Here is a 24,080-nt window from a genome sequence, read left to right on the forward strand (position 1 = left end):
CATTGTGACCCCAAAGAACCGGATGCCATCACCCTCCAGGTGGATCCCCTCCGCGCCGAGGTCGGCCCATCTGGCTGCGCGTGTAATTGGTTCAGGTTTATTGCGATTTGACTTTATTAAGACAAGCGTGGAATGCGCAGCCCTGATGTCAGTAACCCGAGAATGAGAGGGAGGGAGAGAGAGAATAATCAAGAAGTGGATGAGAGGACAGAATGCCCTGTAGATGAACTTCATAAAGGTCTTTTCAGTTCTTCATCCCATCTAATCTTGGGAAATAAAAGGATGTAAAACACTGAAGGTGTGTGTACGGGCCGGATCCAGAGGATTACGGCACACGCAGGAGTCGAGGAGTGTGTGTCTGAAGACGGTAGCTTGTTTTGACTAAATGAGTGAAGTTATGAGGTGACAGATGCCTCAGAAACACACTCTCACTTCACTTAATCATCGCCTCCGCACAATGATCAATAAAACAAACTGGAGCACACAATGCCTCAGTTTTATAAACTCTGGGCGGTTGTGTGACCGTAATGACGGCTCCGAGTGATGGAAGAGCTGTTAAACTGTGAAGTGCAGAACCTTCTTGGGCTCTGGGTGGGCTTCTGGGTCTGGAAGAGGATTAAAAAAATATCTGATGAGTCCAACATATATTATTAGCTCATATAGGACAAGCAATGGTAAATTTGACTTCACTGTTAACATTGGAAAATAGAGAAAAGCTGTTTAAAATAAATAGACCAAAAAAAAAAAAAAAACCCCACAATTTTAGGACTACTAGCAGCTCCAAACTGAACATAAAATACAGTAACATGCACTGTAGCATGCAAATAATTAAATATGGTTCATACGGATTTCATGTTGTCTTTAAATAGATAGTGATGAAAGTGAATGCTGCTCTGAAAAAGTGAGATTTATTTGAAAGAATCTTATTCAGCAAGGGTGCACTGAATTAATCAAAAGTGACAGTAAAGATATTTACAATATTTCAAAAAAATATTTCAAGTAAATTCTGTTCGATTGAACTTTCCATTCATAAAGGAACCCTGAACCTTTTCAACATTTATAATAATCAGAAATGTTTCTTGAGCAGCAAATCATCATATTAGAATGATTTCTGAAGGATCATGTGACACTGAAGACTGGAGTAATGATGCTGAAAATTTAGCTTTGATCACATGCATAAATTACATTTGAAAATCTATTTAAATAGAAAACCGCTATTTTGAATTGTAATAATATTTCACAAATTTTAACTGTATTTTTGATCAAATAAATGCAGCCTTGGTGAGCATAAGAGACTTATTCCAAAAACATTAAAAAACAATATTGTATGAGGGAAAAATACTAGTAAATCATAATCAGAAAAAGAGAAACAAAGTATTTGCATTTGCAAGATTTCTCATTTTACCTGGTGGGTCAGAAACGAGGTCCTGGTAATCCACTGTTCTCAGACTCTCATTTGTAAACCTCTTTTCTGGCTGTCTGCACAAGGCACTAACAATCCACCTGTTGGAGAGTAAGACGATACTCTCCAGAAGCTGCGACTGTGAGTTTTAGAGAACACACTCGCTCGCTTACGGCCAGATGGTCTGAGGGCCGGTGAGTGAGTTATATTATTTCTCATTACAGCTCAGAACTCACAGATGAATGATGCTTGGATGTGACTTGAAAACGTAGAGTATCATTCATTTAAATGATACACTCAATCCTTCACTGGACCATCTCATCGTCCTCCACCCAGATTTGAAACGACATTGACCATAAACAGAGGAAATGAAGTGAAGAAGCTTACATTACCACAGCTAATATTATGGAAGTATATCAAGGTCAATCACGTTTAAAGAGTGATGCTCAGCTAAACAAAACTAAATCGCCTATAAAACATCAGATTTATGCTGGCAGTGATTGCCGAAAAATGCCTGCTCGTATGTCTTCTCTCAAAATAAGGCATAAATCTGAAACGAGCAGTGACTTTTTACCATACAAAACACAGTATGCATTAAATAAAAAGCTTCAGTGAAACTGAAAAATTGCTTGCATAATGTCCTCTCCAGGTGCTTAAGCTAAACTCCCCAGCTCTATACGTCGTGTGACATCTGGACATATGAAAAATGATGAATCAATAGCAGCCTTGAATAAGCACCTCTATTTATTGAAGCAGAAGGCACAATAGCGGTGTTGTTGAAACGCAGCTCAAAACTTGACCACACGGGCCCCAAATGAATGAGGACCTATTCACAATGTGTTTGTCCTGGCCAGAGCCTCCATTTGACCCATCCATCAAGCCAGCTTTAGTTTGTCACACAGTTCTATCCTCTTCAAAATTAGACTTTCACAAATATCAACTCAAATGGAGTTTGTAGGGGTTGCAAGTTGTTTAAAGCGCATTAAGAGCTGCTTTTTAGAAAATGCACTTACAATTGAAAGATGTGAATGCTGGAATACATTTTACTTTGACCAAAAAGGAAGGTCTTAAAGTCCCCCGTAGTCAGTAATTGCATCTCTTAAAACTCATCTTTGATCACCAAAATGACATATTTAAAGCCACACCGCGGAACTTTTGCGGGCGCTAGGGGCGCTAGACCTGTAACTTTCACGTCTAGCGCCCCTAGAGGCCACAAGCGCCGCAGCACTGTCGCAAAAGTCTGCTCCATGAGTATATCAGAGCCTATGGTCACGTGATGGCCGTAAAGCGATACGTTCTCCAGGTCACATGACCTGGCCAACGACGGTCCGTCTTCTCCAAACTTACATAGGCGGTATTTCAAGAGGGCAGCCCCGCTCGGAGCATTAATAGTGTCAAACGCTGTATATTGGCCTGAGGAATCATTTAAAATAACTCGTATGCGTCAACTCTTTAGGTCACAAAGTCCGCGGTGTGGCTTTAAGAGTTTTTTCCTTGAAAATTTTTTCTTCATGCCTTAAAATAGCTTGAATGTAACTCTACACCCTTGACTCATTTAATATACGCGGTTTTATGAATATGCAAATGAGCCCCGCCTCCACTCACTTACAGCAGCTCAGAGATCCACTTGTTGACGATCACACGTTGATCTGATTGGTTACAAGGTAGTTTGTGACGTCAGAAACACCAGCGATTTCAAAACATATTTGGTTCACTACAGTTTTAAGGAGAAAATACTCAGCAATGGTGTTGACTTGTGAATTTGCTCATGGTTTGTCTTAAACCATATTAAAAATACCTATAGGCAACATTAAAAACTTGATTTTCGCCATAGGAGGACTTTAAGGAGGATAACTAAAATGATAACGATAAATCAGAATCAGAAAGAGCTTTATTGCCAATTATGTTTACACACACAAAGATTCTAAAAATCGAAATATAACAGAATAGCAGGAATCACTTTCAGAACAATTTTTATTTCTAGCTGATGAACGATAAAAACATTGACAGCCAATCAGAATCTATCCTGCTTTAAAGAGCTTGAGCGGTAGACGACAAAACTACAGCATGTGCTTCGAATAAACAGAATGATATTGTCCGTTTGTTGTGGACACTAATACAGTTATCATTATGGTTATCTTTACTTATTGTTCTTGATGTGAACGAACAGGCCTTTAGTCAGGTTAAAGTCTAGCATTATCTTGGCTAACAGTCCACGTTCATTGAGTCCTAAGATAGCAATGCAACAGATTTCCATCAGTAAGGAATTTTCCTGTCCAAACTGAAAACAAAACAAAAAAATCTTTGTGATGCAAAACATTTACAGTTCCCCACCACTTACGGAAATGTACGGCTTTAAATGTTTTCACTATTATACGGTAGGGGGGCGCTATTACGCATCTTCTGAAAGAGCATATGTAAAATAACGCGATCATCTATATTAAACAGCATATAAATCAAAACTGCCTAATGTTACCGAATGAAATGTCGACCCAGGACGAGCTATAGGACTGTGAAACTTTGGAGGTGTTTTGATCATCGTTCTGAATCTGATCCAGATGTAGACTTTGACAAAAATTGTATTTTCTCAGCTTTTTGCAAAAAATTTTGCTTTTTATGAAACCTACCCACATTCAAGTGTTGATCAAAAAAGGATGCATGAGGCTCAAATAAAACAGTTTTTTGTTTGTTTATAAGTAAAGGCTCTGTTCTTTCTTTTGAAAAACTGCATGTTCAGATATTCATACAACAAAATATTCTGGGGGCCATGAAACGTTTGTGAAAATTATCAAAAATGCTGGTGCTAGCTGCCAACTTTTTTCAAAAAGGCTGGCGGGGAAAGAGTTAATGTAAAATATAAGAAATAATGGGTTTATAATTAACCAAAGTTTAAAAACATAAAAGAACTGGACATATGAAGAATTCAGATGCAAAAGCCTCTAAGTGCCATCTGAAATTTTCTTCTAGAATGATCATTTTTATAAAGCTTGTATATTTAAGTTAAGTAATTTCACTTAAATGACAATTAATAGGTAATTTGCATTGCCATTTAAGTGAAATTATTGAATTTAAATATATGAGCTTGATAAAAATTATCATTCTAGAAGAAAATTTCAGATGGCACTTAAGAGGCTTTTGCATCTGAACTCTTCATATATAGATCGGGACCCAGAAAAAGACCCTCAAAAAGTCTTTATGTATATCACTCTCATCGTATCCCTTATGGAAATACAGTTTTCAAATGTAAAAATCCCAAAATAATAGAATTAACAAAGGATTTAACAAAATATAATTAAATGATTTAATACCATGAATTTCACAAACTATGGCAAATCTAACTAATTAAACCAGATGAAATTTAATCTCTCTTGCATCTGAGAAATTTTAAAGACATGCATAATGCTTTCAATCAACTTTTTTTTAATGCTGATGATTTTGACTGTTCATGTTTCAACCCATTGCATAAGTTACACTTGAGAGTCTCTGTCACAGTCAAGCAAGACCACCAAGACGCACCTCTGTGAAAGTCCCTCTCCGTGAGATCTTTCCCAAGCTCAAGGAAAACCCCAACAAGCAGAATGAGAAACAGGTGATGAAATCATGGGAACTGGCAGCCAACCTCTGCTGTTCAATGTAATATAAGTCCCAAGTACTCTAAATGCAAAGGAGATGCACGCCTTCTTCAAATATTGCAATGCACAATTCATGTTTGACCCTTGCAAGATGCAGCTGAAAATAAACAAGACACATGATGAACAACGCCAACTAGCATCAAGTCAATCACGACCCGGACTTCAGAGAAACAAAGATGTATAATAACTGAATTGAAAACCTCATCCTAAAGACATCAGTAACTGTTTCCTCAGAGAACAATTGGTGCAAAGCATGCAATAGTTCTTAATAAAACGCCTAGGAGTTATGAATGACAGAAGAGAACCTGTAAACCTCACCATGCAGCGGCATAAATCTGGAAGCTGTGTTTTCCTGCTCAAGAAGCAGACAATTTATGCATCCTTGAGTGGGATCCAAGTCATTTTAGCAGATTTATCCAATACAGCAATAAAACTTCACTATTCAAAACCTACGCAACCTTAATTTATCCCTGTCAAAAAGTTGAATTGTACATTTCTTTTGCACAGAGACATAAAACACCTTATCTTCTGAGTTACAGGAATCTTATGGTCAAGCTAACGGCCAATGAATCAAATGGCAGGAAGATGTTAAAGCGTGGAGTGCTACCATCTTGCCGTCAGTTGTGTTTTCCTACAGTGATGCATTGCTACAGTCATGCATCATGAATTGTTGTTAGTGTTACAGGGTGAACAGTCAGCATAATTGATTACCCCTAAGTAATTTTATCTAATGACATAAACGTCCTCCAACTCGCTATAGATTTCTGACCTGGATAATTCTGAGTTATGAAATAAAATCATCTGACCTCACTGATGACTTAAATAGATCCTGGACTGAAGCTTCAATGTTGTCCCGCAATGTTTGGAACAGAGCCTAACAACCTATCAAAAGAAATGATGAAATTACAAAATAAACTTTGGAAAATTGAGACTTCGTCTAATGGGAGCTAATAAGCTAAGACTCTACGCTGTTGGGAAAAACACTAGAGCTATGCAATTTAATTAAAAATGTGTTTATCTGGCGTGACTTTTGCCGTTTTTGTTGGATTCGCAGAGTGAACTGCAGTTAATGATTTTGGACGTGCACGTTTTCTTCAAGAGTGAAATAAGTCCTGGTTTACAGCGATGTTATCGTAACTGAAACATGCAGTTTTACATGCCCGGAAATCAAGAAATTATGAAACGCAATAATTATAAATCAATGCAGAGATCTCAGTTCGCCCTTGACCTTTTAAGCAAGATGATTACGGTTACAAAAAAGCTTTTTGTGTGTTCATAATTGGCCGTTTAAGCGAGCGTGCTGGCTGTTTAATTTGGGACTCTGTCCAGGGTTGCTCAAGCAGGAATGAAGATTGACACTTCGGGATTAAAACCAACATCAAATTAAATCTAAACACAGAGAAAGCTCAGAGAGGTAGTGGAGGGTAATTAGATGGAGAACAGCAGGAGGTTCTTATCCAAGATTGCCATGCTCCATTACAGAGATTTTTACAGAGTCTGAGAAAATAAAGATGTATAATAGAGAAGTGCTAATTTGAAGATCTCTGCCTATAATGTCATGGGGACAAACTGCAGTCTGGATCAAAAGATGGAGCAACTTTGCTTGGTCTGAACTAGAGCTTACCACTCATATTAAAACAAGCAGCACTTGCATATGTCTGCCACAAATCTTTTTAAATGGATAAAGAAAGTCAGCTGCAGAGATGAGAATTAGGAAAATGATCAGGCCTTCAATGATTTCATTGCAACTACAACACAAATCATAATAATAATAAATGATCACTATTTAATAATCTCTAAAACTTGAGTGACATTATGATAGGAGGAAATACTGGCTGAAAACCAAGTCGGCGACATGAATTTCTGTTGAACTTTGTATTTTGTCTGTGTTTGAGGTCTGTATTCTCAGGCGTGCATAATTCTAATATACATTTCAAGTTAGCATTGCGCCTACGCATTATTCTTGCTAAATAGATGAATAAAATCTTTCGCCGACTGTAGAACATCAGTGCTAAAGATGACACAATGCTCTCTGAATGTAGGATTGGTCGGATGGTGTAATTACTCCCGCTGAATTATGATGCTGTTTTGACCTGCTTTCCCTCTACAGTTGTATAGCTGTCTCATTGAGCCATTTGAAATCCCTCTCCGTATGGCCGAGCGGACTGCAAATTTACATTTTCCACAAGGAGCTGAACATATCTCTAAACTTGACGATTTCATCTGTAACCCCAGAGGTTAACTGGCCTTGGTCGGAGCAGCTTGCCAGTGCCAAACTCCTGGGTTTGGCTGTAATAATTTAAACATAGGTTATGGAGTAAAGCTAATACGTTCCAAATGGGCGTCCCGCAACTTCTCATTTTTGTGATGTTTACACAGCTTTGCTGGTCTTGAGTAACGAGGCTGTGGCTCAATGAGATCTGAGGGCAGTCTTCCTAAACGCCGCTGATGGAGAGACACTTTACACTGGTATGAAAAGGCTACACATGCACTGTAAAAAATGACACTGAATTTACAGTGTTTAGTTTCTGACCACTGATGAAACTTACAGCAATTCACTGTAATAGCTCTATAATTATTTTATGGTTATAGAAATAAAATAATAAATAAAATAAGACATAAATAAATTATAAAACAAACCCAAATAAATAAATATCTCTACAATTATTTAATAGTTATTTTACAGTAATTTATTGAGAAAACAACAAATGATTTGGCCTTATTGTAAAATCAAACTAGAAATAAAATAATAAATAAATAAATACATCAATAAATAAATAATAAAAGAAACAAGAATAAAATAAATAAATAAATAAATATCTCTACAATTATTTTATGGTTATTTAAATTTTTTTTCCTTATAGTAAAATCAAACTAGAAATAAAATAAAAACGAACTAACTAACTAAATAACTAAATAGCTTTACAATTATTTTATGGTTATTTCTTTTTTACAGTAATTTGTTGAAAGAACAAAAATAAAGGCCTAAAATAAAGTAATACATACATACATACATACATACGAAAATACTGTTTTACAGTCATTTGTTGAGAAGACAAACAATAAATAAAAAAACAAATTATTATTGATTGAATGATTGATTGATTGATTGATTGATTGATTGCACAATCAAGGAAGGCCATTTCATTTTCTCTCAATCACTCTGAGATAAATCTTCCTTCATGTTTTGTTTTGACTATGAAATGGCATGTTGACATGTTTGACATGTTTTGACTATGAAATGGCATGTGCAGGTTCTCATACAGTAGCTGCCGGTTGAAGCATGATGAAGACGACCATTAGCAGAGGGAGTACAAATGCAGACACATTAATGGCCACAAATATCCAGTGTGGCCATATAGATTACAGACATACCGCTTTTTATAGCACAGTAGAACCCTTTACAAAAAAGCAGCTTGATAACCACAGTTTCCCTCAGAATACCACAGGTAGTACAGTTATTATTTATTACATTAAAACTATGGTAACCACTGTCATCAAAGAAGTCAAAATGAAAGAAAGTCTAACACTATTTGAAGTATATCCCATATTAATTATAGTTTTACAAGGTTAACTGTAGTGGTATTTTGGCAAGAACTATGGTTACCATGGTCAGTTTTTGTAATGGGCAAAAAGATTTCTAAAATATTATGAAGACCCAAAAATGAAAACCATCATTTACTCACTTCCATTTCATTACCACACCAAATTTATTGCATTTCCTCTGTGAAACACAAAATCATAGGTGAGGTCTTCCAAAAAGTCATACGCATTTGGAAAAGCATTGAGGTGAGTAAATGATTCAACATTTTTTTATTTCTGGGTCAACTATCCCTTCATTCTCAGTGAACATCACATGTTCTATCAAACAATGCACCAATTTATGTATGAAATGAATTGTGCCTGTTGGAGCTGCACGATTAGCTAAATTGAGAAACACTATTTTTTGGTTTTAAACAGAGATCACAATTCTCCCATGATTCTGAACAGACAACTAAACAAAATAACGTGTAATTTACTAGACAAATGTTAATTGCTGCAGTTAATGTAAATGTCAATCTATTTAAAATGTTTAATTCCTCTAAATAAATTATTGTAAAAAATCGGTTTGAATGAATGATTCAATGACTCACTCAAATACTTCATTACTTGATGAATCAGCATTTTTGAACGAACCTCTGGAATGAATGATTCAATAACAAAACATATTTTAACAGTCACTCGTAATCAATACAATCTTTATTTGAAGCGCCATGTTACTTTCAACACTTGATTTGCTCTATTTTGATCGCTATACCTTAGACATCAGTGTTTATATCTGAACTATATTTGTAATATTTGTAACACAGGAGTAACGAAACTGTTTGATTGAAAATAAGCTGTTTGTGAAGCTGTTTCATATCTATACATGATAACTGCTCTCTCTCTTTGAATCGAGAATGCAGTCTTTTAACAAATAATCGTGCAGCTCTAGTGGCCGTTCTTGCTGTAAACCACATCAAATCGACTTCATGTACTGCAATACAAATTACAAATTAGCTGATCTGATTTGCCCTGAGCTCGGAGGTTCATAATATGGGCATTAAAAAGTGCAGGTCTGCATGTTTTTTTCTGAGGTTGACTTGGCATGCTCATGTTGTGGTCTAGTGGCTGCCAACCTAAATATTCACACTCTGGCACCCTCATACCACCGTCTCTCTCTGCTTAGCTTGCAACGTCAAAACTTTTTTTAACATTGTTTTTACTTCCTCTGGTTCTGCGAGTGCTGGACGGTGTTGCGGTTTCAATGAGCAAATTTCAGCTGTGTTGTCATGTCGGTCTTTTCTTCGTTCACTGCTAATGTGCCACATTACGAAAATGCATGAGCAGGTGCTGGTGTTTGTACACATAAGTTAATGTGGATGTAGGTTCAGTCCAAGTTCAGATGTTAGAGCTGATCGTTTTGTTTGGCGTTACACCGAACTGCTCTAGAAATTTGGATTTGCGGCTAATTTCATTCCCACTATGATTAATCACATGTTGCTTTGGGTAAAAGCCTAAGCTACTGTACATAACTAAATGTAAAATATAGTAAATTAGATGTTTACATTTTCGGATGCATACGTCCCTACCTAAAAACGTGCATGAGAGCTGCGATAGTACTTTTCTAATCAATCAGATTTTTCTGGTGGATAAAGCGGGAAAAAAATCCCATAGACTCACAATGAAGGAAAAACAGAGGCATATGAAAAGACTTGGGTCAGTAAGTGACCACTTTAAATACCATAGAAACACCCTAGTAACCAGCCAAAACGCTCCAGAAACTGCATAGCAACACTGAAAGAGAGACCAAGTCAAAAGCAAGTCTAGAGACCAGCATATCATACAGTCTTGGGCCAGTAAATAACCACTTAAAACACCCTAGCAACCATCCAAAACAGCATTGCAACCACCAAGCAACACCCTAGTAACCATCCAAAACACTCTAGCAACTGGATAGATGCAACATGCTAAAAACCAGTCAGAACACTTAGAAACATTCTGATAATCACCATAGTATTATGATGATAAGTTTTGCACCGTTTTTTTTTTCAAGAAAATAAAAAATTACAATATTATATAATTGAAATGACAAAATAATAACTTAAGTTCCCAAAGCACAATCGTTTTATAACAGTACTTTGATGTGAAAGATAATACAAATAATAATAATAGAAAACATTTAGCTGCCATATGCAGTTCTATATGGTCATGTAAAGCGCCTCAAATCATAAATACAATAAAAATCATTTTAATTTCAAATTTTCTTGCAGAATCTTCTGTTCAACTTTTATTTAATTCTGCCACTGTTTACCTTAAAGAGCCTGTTGTTGTTAAGCTAGTGCAATCTCTCTAAAGTGCACGTGACATCACTCCATGTCAGCCAATCAGACCAACCAGCTGTTCATTTCCCATGCCTGTACCACTATCATAATTTCCTCACATGTCATTGTTTTGCAACATGCCGTTTCTATGACAACGCAGCAGCAGAACCCGTAACAATGTCAGGATGACACGATCAGGTCAGCGGGTACAGTGGCGCAAGGCTCGGGAACCATCGTTGCACCGGCATTCCCAGGAACGCCAGCGGCCCATCCTTGCTCTGAGAACGGCAGCTCTATTTCTGCAGCGTGACAAAGATGTGCCCTTCCACACCCAGGACGCCCAGCCAGACCACAACACAAGGAGGCACCTTTCCTCCTTCAGAGAGCCAAGAACAACTCCACCAATGACAGCGTGTAGAAAGGAAGAGAATCATTCACTAAAAAAGTGACATGACATGTGGCCAATATGGTGTCCCATACTCAGAATTTGTGCTCTGTATTTCACATATCCAAGTGCAAATACACAACAGTGAGTATTGAACACACACACACCCGGAGCAGTGGGAAGCCATTTTTTGCTGCAGCGCCCGTGGAGCGATTGGGGGTTAGGGCTCCTCAGTTGTGGGTAATGAGAGTGGAAGAGTGCGCTGTTCATTCATTCCCCCACCAAAATCACACAAAAAGTGATTGTGCCAGTACTGAGACTCGAACCCGCCACCTTCGGGTTACTCTCTGACCATTAGGCCACAACTGCCCCAAAAGGATGAGAAGAAGAAAAATCTGAGTACACTGAACCATAAGAATCATCTTTCCATTAACAAAACAGAAATGAATTGTGCAGTCAGGATGGTATAGGGGTCACTTTTGATATGCAGTACCTTTAACACTGTGATTTAAAAAAAAAAAAAAAAATGAAAAAGATTCATATATAAAGATTATTTACTTGATTAAGACAATGAAAAGGATGGAAATAAAGAGTTAAAGTTAACCATTATGTGAAGAATTGACAGCTTACATATCTGAACCATCTTTGGAAAAGTTATCACACATATTATCACACAACTCTAAGAGTGAATCAAACCAACACATCACAGAATGCAAGAAATCCAATGCAAACACTTAATAATTATTACTTTCAAACAACAGATTATTGATATTCACCATGTACTGTATACTGGAAGATCACAGTACAGAGAACGGCAAGATAAGTTGAAGAAATAACATCAGAAACACTAATCACATTACTAATACTTACTGCTGTTGGTTTCCCTCCAAAATGATGTCACTTCCTGGAGGATGATGTCATTAGGAGCTGACTTTTGTTAAAGGGGTATTGGCAATGCAGTGCTGTTTCTTTGCAATAAATAGAGATATTACCAACAGGATCGAAAGTGATTTTGTTGACACATGGGGGAAAAAAAACTATACAATATTATCAATTAAAGGTAGGTTAGGCAAAGTTTTTCATAAACCCTATTTATAAAGCCTACTGGTTGAAACTCTCTTCACATCCTGATAGCAATCAATCATAGATGTGGTCTAAATTAAAAAATGTTTTTACGTATCTTAGATCTTACAGTAAATGTAAACATCTTCAGTGGAAATCTCAGGACCAAATATTTCATCCAATTATTGCATTCGCTTGCTATTGCCAGCCTCTCCGAAATTGCCTTCCCTGCCTTTAAACAAATATTCTCAAGAAAACACATTTTATCTGAAAGATGTTGATTAGAAAAAGAAATTAAAGTTTGTCCAGCACCCAGGGTTGATGACGAAAATGACAACATCTGCTCAAACTAAATTTATGTTTACCTGTGTTTATTTGCAGGTGAAATGTATAATTTCTTCACTATAGTGGCATCAAATGGAATTAAATTCTGTATTAATATTGTCATCATTTTAAAAGTCATTATCGGAGTGTCATTAGCTCATTACTTTTGCAATTCTGTTTCATGGAACTAGTAGCACAGAAATTACACACTTAATTTTACACCTGTAATTGTTTCATTTGGTTAGCATGCCATAAAATGCAGCCTCCACATGCAGTTCACTAGATTTTGGCACATGAAAACATCTTTCGAATATCCGACAGAACCCATTTTAGTGACATATTACAGATAAACAAACATTTTTAAGATGACATCTTCCAGAGGAACTCACACACATCAGAACAGACGTTTTGGCAATGATTGTGTGTTATCAGGGCCTGAGCACATTCCAAACCAACACCCCTACAGTATCTGAACTTCTGAAAATGACAAACATCATATTGCAGCCCTTTCCTAATGCACTTTGACTTGGTGTATGAGTTCATTTTTAAATGGATGTTTGGCAGCATTTTCCAGAGCGTGTGAAATGACAGCGAGCGTCTGGAGAGGTTGACCGCATCTCTGCTGACATCTGCAGAGCTGCTGAGAGGAACTAATAATGTGGGACTATAGAAATGTCCTTTCAGTGAAAGCAAACCAGTTTCATGTGCATCTCAACCAGCATTATCATTATGCTGTCTGTAGAAAGCTGTTTTTTCCTTTTAGAACACACAGAGAGGATAATTGTATGGTTGAGTTAACGTTAATGAGCTCTGGCAGTGAGTTTAATGGACTTTTTTTTTCAACTTTATAAAAAACAGGGAATAAAAAACAATAATAAATAATATTTTTGTGTGTGTGTGTGTGTGTGTGTGTGTGTGTGTGTGTGAAGGAAATGACCATGGTGCATGACTGCGAAACGCCTGGTTGGTTGCCTTGGCATTGCTAGGCGGTTACTTACAGGCCCACCCCTAAGATGAGTTGCATATTGAAGTTTAATACTTCAGGCGGGGGGTTTATTCAGCCCTGGGAAGCTCTTGCTTCTTATCTCGGCATGTTGTTGGGAGTTTCACAGCTGGGCATTGCTGCTGTCGCTGTCATTTCCGTCTCATTTCAGCCCAGGATATTACTCACAGCGTCAACAGACTGAAGGGGAAAATGGAGATCACTCTGCGTGTGCGGGATGACTGACACCTGCCTGAAGGGGCGGGGCTTCCCAGAGGAAGGAGGAAACAGGAAACAGGACGTCACATTTCTGATCAGCATATTCACCCTATTCTTAACATTGACTACGTTTACATGCAGCCAATAAACCGTTCAAAACCGGGATATTAGCAATAACCCGGTCACGCACGGCCATGTAAACACCGGCAAAAACCCGAATGTGCTCATATCCGGGTTTTTAAAAACCGGGATATGATCCCTGGGGTACCCCTTTTCTAACCCGAATATTTGGTCATGTAAACGCGTATCGGCATATCCCCATCAAAAGGAACATTGATTTGTGTTCTGCGCATGTTCTATTCGCAAGGAATCTTGGTCTTTTGAGTAGAGACGGCGCATACAAAAACCCGCGTGCAGTATACCGGAAGTCAACAATAAGTAGAGGTAAACATGGCGAGACGCAGCACAGCACCACACTTTTGGAGCGAGGAGGAAAGCGCAAACAAAGGCGATCGCTATCTGCCCCGAACTATTCATTATCCGCGTGCTGCTGCTGTTGTTGTTGTCTTTGGATACAGGAAGAAGAATCGGAAATGACGCATATTGCGTCTTAAGGTTGTCCGTACGTCCAGACGCTAACCGTGCGTCGCCGTTTACATTGGGATATTGCCAATTGATTACAAATTCCATGTATACAGGAGTAACTCTCTCAGCTCACGCATGTAAACGGGTTATTCCGAATGTTTCAGAAACCCAAATAGTGACCTTAACCCGACCATAACCCGATATTTGACAGCTTGTAAACGTAGTCACTGTGACTTGATTGTGTCAAGGCTTCTGGTCTCATTCACTTAAGTTATTTCAGTGCATTCTCATACCCAAATCGTCACTTTCTCGTCACTTTCTGACATTCGTCAATATCCGACGCACAAAGCACCCTTTAGCGTCCATATGAGACGCATAACCCTACCACAGACCTAAACCTACCCATAACCGAAGCGTCTCATATTGACGCCAAGGGTGCTTTGTGCGTCGGATATTGACGAACTTTCGAAAGCGTCAGTTACATGACGCCTAAACTTACCCATAACCGAAGCGTCTCATATGGACGCTAAAGGGTGCTTTGTGCGTCAGATATTGACGAATGTCAGAAAGTGACGAGTTGGGTATGAGAATGTGTTGGTTATTTTAGCTGTTATGATGCGTGTGTTACGGATATGGTGGCTTTAATCAAGCGCACGATGAAGGAGACACTATAGACCTTATGCGCCAGAGAAACGAGGGCGCGGCCATCTTTAAAATATTGTCTTTGAACTTCCATTTTTGCGGTCGCTCTGTATATTTCTATGGCACTGCTGTCCAGGAGTAATTAGCTTTTGAAGTGGATTTACTTAATGTAAAGTTAATGAAAGTTATCATGAGGATTGTAATGTTTAAAGCAGATGTCTTAACAAATGTCAGTAGACCGGGAAGATTTCAAAATGAACCATTCATTCATAAATACGCAAGATCGCTGTGAAAATACAGACCGGCAGTCAAAAGACAATGAGCGAAATGAGAACTGAAATAATGAAAGACAAGGGATTGAATGAAACAGAGGGCTTAAATGCATGGGCAAATGAGAAAATAGACAAGACACACCTGAACAGAGTACTCAAATCAATTAGTAACCATAGTGACAAACAGAGAGCGAACTGAGAACTGACAAACACAACACAGCTGAACCAAATGAACTAATGAAGATGGTGATCATGGAAACAAGGAGTGGTGGGAAACTGAACAAAATGAACACATGAGGAAGTCCAAAAACAAACAGATATGTACTGTAACAGTGTGATATTGCAAACTGTTATTTGTAACCATATTATTTAAATTTATCATCGTAATCATAAACACACTGGTTTGTACTGCAAATTATTTGACCATTAAATGCATTTGGTTTTTCTTCCAGTGGTTTACTTTAGTGGCTAATGAATCAGAAGTGCCCACACAGTCACAGAATATAGCTTACTTCTGCGTTGATAAGGTGAACAAGGACAGGCGACAGAAAACACATTATCGGGATATTTTGGATATTTAATTTAGTTAATCAATCAACAATACTATTGATCAGCATTACCAAACGTGGACATTTTCCACTAGAAACAAGCACTGATGTATTATTTTAATTTAATACTGTGAAGCTGCACTGAACAAAAATTTGGAGTAGGATTTACTTGAAAAAAGCTAGGCAACTTTTTTCACTCAGAAAATGCTAGTAAATTTACAAAGATTTGCCAAGTAAAAACCTAAACATATTCATCAGTAGCTTTAATAAGAAATCTTTAAGTTAAATTTACTTGGAATATGGAATTAAGTGAAAGTAACACAGAAAATAAGTAATTTTAACTTGGCTAGTAAAAGGTTGATTAATATCGATTTAGTTGAAATTTCCTTTGCATTACATTTCACTCAAACAATAATATTGAATTATACCAGTCATTTATAGTATGTGCTTTACTTAGATTATCTAAGTAATTTATACTGCAGCATGTCAGATGTTAAGCATCATGTGAATGCAAAGACCTCAATACTTGGTAGACAATACACAATGACGGTAACATTTGATGGATCGTTTTTGTGTTTGAATGTGTCATTTTGAGCAGAAAATTTACTCGAAATGTCACAAAATGGCAAGTTACTAATCCTGACAACAAAAGCAATGATAAAACAGTGTAAATACAGCTGGAAACCAGTGAAAAATTAACCTCATTAATTATTCAAGGTCCAGTGCATGATGGGAACCCCAGTATCAGAAAAGCTGAGTAATTTTTACTTAATTTTATTGAGTTGATATTTACGCTTTCATTTCTACTCGCTTGAATTAAGTGCTGATATGGAATTTACTTCGTTTTTTTAATTCTTGCCTGAACTAACTTTTTCATGTAAATTACATTGTTTTTTTTCAGTAGTATTTACTTCACCAAAAAATCATTTTTTACAGTGTGCTTTGATACAATCTGTATTGTGAAAAGCGCTATATAAAATAAACTTGATTATCAACTGAGAACGCTGTAATCTGCTGCTGACATTCAAGATCCAGTGGAAAAGTGTGGTAGATTAGATTGGTATAATAGATTTTATTTCATAATAGATTTTATAATGCACATTTTCCTCTCGACAAAAACACACAACAAAAATGCCAGCATTGAGAAAGCTGCCGTTAAGAAAGCATCTGATCATAGTGATGTGGATGTGTTTGCACCAGCTCTGCAATTCACCGGAAACATGTCGACAGATGAGGTCATTAAATCTACACTGTTATGATAGTTTGATTATAAATTATATTTGAGACTATATTGATCTGTCAAACTATAGTTTGAATAAATCCCTTTTCTTTGCATGACACATTGACATAACAGTACAGAATAGCTGTTTCTACATTATTCTGATCATTGTATTTTTATTTTTGTCATTGAATGGAGAGATTATCGTCACATCCTTTTGATTTGATTTCAGGCCAGAACGTCCCGAGTCTATCACATAAAAATCAGTCTTCAGGCTTTTTTTTATGTTTTTATTGCGATTATAATTAAATGCGATCAAAAAGTCATGTGGGTTTGGAATGTCATGAGGGTGAATAAATGTTGACAGTTTCATTATTGGAGGAATTATTCCTTTAAGCATGCCAGGGCAGGACTTCTATTAGCACAGAATTTTGTCCTTGTTTGAAGCAAACGAAACATCCCCCATCTTGACACTATTTCAATCAAACGTCCAAAGCACAAATCCATCAACACAGACATTTCATGCGAGAATGTTGACGTATGCTGATGTATGGATTAACGGTTGCACAAACATCTCCTCCTTTACAGGAACCTGACACAGTGTACGGGTACGCTCTGACATTCCTTTACCCACAATGCATTTCCAATATAGTGATCAATGGGACACGGTTACTAAGGGCTACCACTCCGTCTAGCCTAAGCAATGTGTAAGTTCCCATAAAGAAGGGATTTGGGGCTCCTTCCTCATGGTAACGGTTCTCAGTGACCTTTCAGACAATAGCAGACAGGGCAGTAAACGGGCAGCCAAAGCTTTAGAGGACTGAAGAAGAGTTATGGCTAGGAAGGGCTTGTTTCCCATAATAAACCAGATCCACAGTCTGGAGGGACCACGGTACGAACCAGCCCCCCTCCTTCACTCTGACATTCAAGAATGTCCCTCCACTGCAACTACAGCTGATCTGTAGAAAGTACAACCTGAGCTACTATTATGATCAGTAATGCTTTAGTTGGATTTTGAGCAATGCAATTTGAGCATAATACAGGGGTTAAGGCAACCTATCATTAGTCATGACGAGAGACATTTGACATTATACAATCCATGCATAAGCACAGTTTTAAGCACAGTTTAAAACCATGATTTATTTAATCTTGGTACTTTCTGTCTATCTACTTATTTGACTTATAAGTCATATTATGATAGCTTGTATTACATGACTGAGTAATGGAGCTTGACAAATGCAGTCAACACTATAACAACTGTAAAATGGAATGAAATTATCTACTTTTTTCTTCACTATATAGTAAGAATTTAAATGATGTTACTTGTTGGGTGTCAATTTTAATTTTTTTTAATTTTTTTTGGGGGGGGGGGGGGGGGGGTTGTGTGAAAAATGTTGGTAACACATAATAAGTATACAGTAATAGAGTATTTACAGATCATTTGCAAACTATACTGTCAGTTTATAGTTAATTAATAGTTTATAAACTGTAGTTAATACATTAATAGACTATATATAAAGTTATTCATTCATTGTCACTGCAATTAACAAATTATTGTTGTTTAATTAGTTCATATAAAGAGTTAGATAATGCTTTGTTAGCAACTTATTAACCGTAAATAGTTCTCACTTTAGATGAGGTCACGGAAAATGTAATTAAGTGCTTTAAACCAACCTTTATTGGTATTTAATTGCATAAGTATTAAGAGTTCCTTAAAATTAATATAATTCAAATACATTAAGCCTTTCCCCAAGCATAAACACTTAAAAAAACAACATAATGTTGTCAATGTGCAATACATACAAATACTCATTAGGTCACATTGTTAAAAAAATTTTTGTTAGGGTTAGGGGACATAATATACAGTTTGTACAGTATAAAAATCATTATTTCAATGGAAAGTTCCCATAAACATGGAAACCCAACGTGTGTGTGTGTGTGTGTGTGTGTGTGTGTGTGTGTGTGTGTGTGTGTGTGTGTGTGTCTGTGCGTGCGTGCGTGCGTGTGTGTGTGTGTGTGTAATGTATTTGTAGACGTTTTAAGGAACAAATTTGAGTTGAATATTCAATTTCTTATTTTCTGTGACCTAATCTAAAGTGAGAACTATTTACGGTTAATAAGTTGCAAACAAAGCATTATATCTAACTCTTTATATGAGGTAATTAAACAATAATAATTTATTAATTACAGTGACTATGAATGAAGAACTCTACTATCTGTATAATGTATTAACTACAGTTTATAAACTATTAGTTGACTATAAACTAATAGTTTGCAAATGATTTATAAGTGATTTGTTACTGTATTATAAAGGGTTACCAAAATGTCCATTAGTGCGCACTTTTTCCAGTGCTCTTCATTGAGAATCTAGGATAAAACCATTAGAGTTAAACTAAGTTCAACTGCCAAGTTTGTGTAAATTTAGTGCAGCAGGAGTGGATGATCTATATTTGGCTCCTTTGCTCTTTTCTCAAGTGTTTATTTGTCTCATAATTCCATTCATCATGAAAAAGCAAAACCTGAGATGAGATGTGTCAGAGTGGATTTAAAGAGCTTAAGACATGTTGCTCTAACAAAAACCTCCGAGAACTGAAGCTACACGGCAACCCGGAAAAAAATTGATTCCAGCTGTCAAGTCGCAAACTTGGCCGGAACATCACAAAAGCAGCAGCTGAGGATAAAACACCAGCGACTCATGGCTTCAATTAGAATCGATTCCAAATCAAGCTTGTTAAAAAAGGCAACAATACAAATCATTCCAAGCACCTTCTCAAACTCTTCCCTCACGATTGGACTCTGCAGAGAACAAAGCTTCCCGTAATTCAGTCCGAGGACTTCTGGTGTGCATGTGGATCATATGTGTTGAACACACCTGCACTGACGCGAACGCTTCTCTACCCCTGGTTTGAAGAGTCTTGGGGTTTTTATTGTGCATGTCCTTGTGGGGAATGAGGAATGAAAAAAGAAAACGGAAATGTGCTCTTATGGTGTTTAGGAAGAAACAAGCCAGGCTGAACGCTATATGATGCTCTTGCATAAGAACTGTCAGGGTGGCAAGTACCCGTGTAATGTAATGAATCAAGGTGGACAGTCACTCAATGCATTAAAAATGAAATATGTTTCTACACAAATAGTGTCATCGAATTACAAAAAAAAGCTCTCCTCATTGGCACACCATTGGTTGAGCCGATTCTCAGACCTGTCAGTACAAGGTGCTACATTTACCGTATATCATCAAAGTGACTGTTGTTATAATGAATATATCAACATGCAATTAATAAAAGGAGAGATATGGTAAAATCTCAGTTTAGTTGAAGAGTAATGGAGAGCAAGGTGAGTTTGATGACCCCCGCCACACACACACACACACACGTAGTGTTTTCATGTTTTATGGGGACTTTCCATAGACATAATGATTTTTATACTGTACAAACTGTATATTCTATTCCCTTACACTAACCCTATCCCTAAACCTACCCATCACAGAAAACTTTCTGCAATTTCACATTTTCAAAAAAACATCACTTTTTTGATTTATAAGCCGTTTTCCTCATGGGGACCAAAAAATGTCCCCACACGAACAAGGATTTCAGATATTGCCATCCTTGTGGGGATTTTTGTCCCCATAATGTAGGGTTTACCAGGCCCCCCCCCACACACACATACACACACACACACACACACACACACACACACACACACACACACATACCTTCTACATGGAGGAAACACTTTGCAAGCTTGCAAGCTGTGCTGAATATGCTTGAGATCTCGCTGCCAGGAGCACACAACATATGACCCATAAATATTCTTTGAGAAAAATCTCACCTGAGAGAAATCACCTTCATCAGAAATACAGTGACTGCAATTATTATAATATATAATATTATTATAATTTTGTGGAATTATTATAATAGCTCATATTTTACATAACTGTTTCCACTTTGTCATCTGCACTATATGGCAAAAAATATAATTTTGTCTGGCCAAAATATATTTAAAATATATGCTAAGTATATGTTTTAAACAGCACCGTTTAAATAAATATATTCTTCAAATTGATTATATATATATATTTTTAAACCTTCAAATGCCGAAATATATTACAAAAAGTACTTCAAAGGAAATAAAAATATATTTTCAGTCTTTAAATTCATATTGGGTAAATGCAAAATATATTTATGACCAACATTTTCGAGAAAAACAAAAAACAAAAATCTATTGAAAACTTTACTGTATGTTAAAATTATATAAGAAACGTATTTTTTAAGTATATTTTCAAAAATATCTGAAAAAAGGACTAGTCTATGTACTAATAGTTTTTACCTAATTTTACTTAATTTGTCCATATGTACTGCAAATATTATGGCTCTTATGATAAAATGCTTATGGCATCCATCATTTTTGGTAGGTTGCTTTGGATAAAAATGTATGGATGAATACAGCACACATTTGTGCTGTAGAAGACATTGCAAACTCTTCTCCTACAGTCAGTTTTCTCTTTCAGGTCAACTACAGTTATGGCAGAGCAACAAGAGCTAGTTAAATTCTTTAAATATCTACCTGAATATTAACTCATGGCAAAATACTAGCCAAACATTTGCATTTGTTTACTTTTGTGAAGTATGTTTATGACCATTCTCAGCTGGTATAAAAACATACCTTACAGCGCCATTCAGACAGAGAGAAGTTTTGGCTTAAAAAAGGTGATAAGCAGATAAGCAGATAAGCATGTAGGCAAAGAAAAAAAAAGAAGAAAAAAACCCCAGATGTGGTGGAGCTCAAGCGTATGTCTTGAAAAACCTCCTTCTCTCTGTCAGACACTCGCTAACAATGACGGATGGATGAGGAGAATGAAAGCAGAGGATGTTGCTTCCTCTCCAAGAAAATCCCATTCTATCAATCAGCAGGAAGATTAATTACACCGTTTGGATTCGCACAGCTTCCAGGGCACACCTGATGACGTGTCGTGATGCACTGCATGCTTTCTGTCTCTGTGTCATTCTTTTCCTTCTGGGCTGGAATCTTCTGTTATCCAAGTACAGTTTGGAATTTGAGGAATATGTCTTGTCAAGGGTTTGAGGGTGGTTGTGTCTCCCGGGAGTTGTACATCAGTTTAATGATTGTGCCGGTGCATGTGATGTCACATATTCACGAGTCCTAATACAGAATTTAACATGTGATTATCAAATCAAATCAGTCGTTCCAATTGAAACCATTCATTTAAGAATCATTATAATCAAGCAAGTCTAATTGCTGTGCCAATCAAATGTGGCAATTTGTACCCTTCAGTTTGTAAAAGTAGTAAACTTGAATGGAAGTAATTCTAGCATCTCTGTTTTTATTAACGCATTTTTATTCTATACAAGAATTAATTATTGTCTGTAAAGCTGTCTATTTTTAAGTACTGGGACTAAACATCCTTACATACAATGGTATGTGTTTACCATTTGAAAATTGTATTTAACTTTGCATTGACAAGTTTAGTAAGTGATTTTATCACACTAGATGGTAACACTTTATTTCAATGGTCCACTTGAGACATATAAGTAACTTTGCAACTAGGTGTCAACTAACTCTCATTAGAGTATTAGTAGATTGTCTGCTTAATATCTGCTAACTCTTTATTTTGATGCTCCCCTACAGATATTCTACTGACTATAAGTAACTTTGCAACTAAATGTCAACTTATTCTATTAACCCGAACACTAATAGTCTACTAACAGGGTTAGTTGACATGTAGTTGCAAAGTAGACTGTCTAAAGTGGACCACTGAAATAAAGTGTAACCCAATAGAGTAAGGTATTTACTTATATATCAAATTAACATCCAAGCAAACGTTCAAAACTGTGCAGTTTATTCTGGTGCAATGCCCTATAGACTTTTATTATAACTGCCTTACTTTAAACACAATTTTTGCTTGTTTTTACGAACTGAGGAAATTGTGCACTAATTAAATGTCACATTTGACTGAAACCAAAACATCACCTTTATCTTGATTTAGAACAATAAAGCCGGCGGTTGGGAACCACTGAGCTCATTCTAGTTTGCAACGTAAAGTTATTTTTCTTGATTTCTTGATCGTGCTCATGTATCATACGGACGTCTTGGCTGTGATCACGGCAGTTCTTCTTGTCGTTCTTCTTATCGCCGCGTTGGGGGGTGTTTTCAGAGGTGATGTCATTTCTCCGGGAGACCAGTGTGGCCCTGGGAACCGTTCTACTGTTGCTTTATGGTGACATGAAGTCCTGATCCATTTCCTGTTTCCTGGCAGAGTAACTTGGCAGCGTCCACAGCTTAAAACCAGCATTTAGTGTCAAGAGCAGCCTTAACAAAAACCTTGTTAGCTGCAAGTCAGGCACTAATTAACCGGCATTAATTTGGCCTGGCAAGGACACATCATTATAATACCCAACAAAGGGAAGGGGACAGCAGACAGTGAAACACACCAGTGCAACACTTTCTCCAACAGACACACATATCACATCTCAAAGCAGTCATAATATGGAGAACACTTGCATTCGCTCCTTTTTCTGGGAAAGAGGAATCATTGAAGAGTTTTATCAGGCCTCTGCGCTCCTTCAGGCCCCGACACGTTAGGAAATTTAGGACTTGGCAAGTCGGAGCCTGCTGAGTGACTTTTTGCAGGATTCAGCAGTGATAAATTCTCACTAATGGTTTCAGACATTGAAAAAGTGTTCGGCTTGAAGGGGGCATGAGGAGCGATATGAGAGGAATCAAATCTGTTTGTCTCAGCAATTTTGGGTTCACAGACTGGAAAAATAAGCTGTGTAAATGCCTGATTTCTGTAAAATAATGGTCAGAGGACAAATTTGATGGAATGTGCTCTGAAGTTTAATTCTTGAAATCTAAATGCAAGATTCCCATTTGTGAACGAATTGTTTTTGAATGGATCGTTTAAGTAAAGGAATTGAGTCAATTTATGAATGCCTGAAAGTGAAAGA

This window comes from Abramis brama, assembly GCF_963993115.1.
Source record: "Abramis brama genome assembly, chromosome: 23".
Lineage (NCBI taxonomy): Eukaryota > Metazoa > Chordata > Actinopteri > Cypriniformes > Leuciscidae > Abramis > Abramis brama.